The sequence below is a fragment of the Rhagoletis pomonella genome, unplaced genomic scaffold (genome assembly GCF_013731165.1).
Source record: "Rhagoletis pomonella isolate Grant_MI unplaced genomic scaffold, Rhpom_1.0 Rhpom_scaffold_05925, whole genome shotgun sequence".
In the NCBI taxonomy this organism is placed as follows: Eukaryota; Metazoa; Arthropoda; class Insecta; order Diptera; family Tephritidae; genus Rhagoletis; species Rhagoletis pomonella.
Genome location: NW_023464463.1, coordinates 10,012 through 10,840, shown reverse-complemented (window position 1 = coordinate 10,840; position 829 = coordinate 10,012).

Below are 829 nucleotides of genomic sequence, written 5' to 3'. Positions count from 1 at the left end.
TTTTTTTAAAATCTGATCGAGGTAAAATGATATCATATATTAGTCTTTTGTTCGTATATGACTCCCCTCTGCTATAGTCCACCACTCGCATTACGAAGGCATTATTCTTCTACATTCCGCTTCGATTTTCGCTTGTTCACACTTAAATTAGCCACAATAAACACACCCATGTGTCAAAGTGAGTAGCAAAAAGTTTACTTTATTCAATGCAGAAAATGTTAAAGAAAATAAATCATTGCAAAACCGGTTTTTATGGCGATTCGCAGTAGCGTGCAAACTTGACTCGAAAGCGGTTGTTGTATTGGAAAGAAATTATACTCATAAGAGTCTTATATGTATATAAAAATGCTATGTAATGAGTCACTTGCGATAGCCATTGATGTTTGTAAGCATTGAAGTTCAATTACCTGTTGCTTGAGCAAGTCATTTGCATATAAACTAATGCACTGGCAGAAGTGGGGCAAATGTCTGCGAGTTCATTTACATTCGACCTTTATGGCGATTAAAAGCCATTGATATGCGAATGTAGGTTTCTGCACAGACATGCATATTATCTTTTATGTATGTAGAGATGTAAATAAGCAATTTTTATTGAGATATTAATCTTTAAAAAGAAGGCAAATACCGGCGCAGCTTATTTACACATGTCGGCTTATGAAGACATCCACCACGACCCCTGCCACCCCGATCATTTGCCACCTAAACCTATTCATCTTAAACTAATTTGCTTTTGCTCCGACCATATCGAAACAGCACGTTTCGTGGGCCGTTAGTTGAGCTTGATGACGACGAGATGTATATATTTATGTAGACCAGTGTTGCCACACAA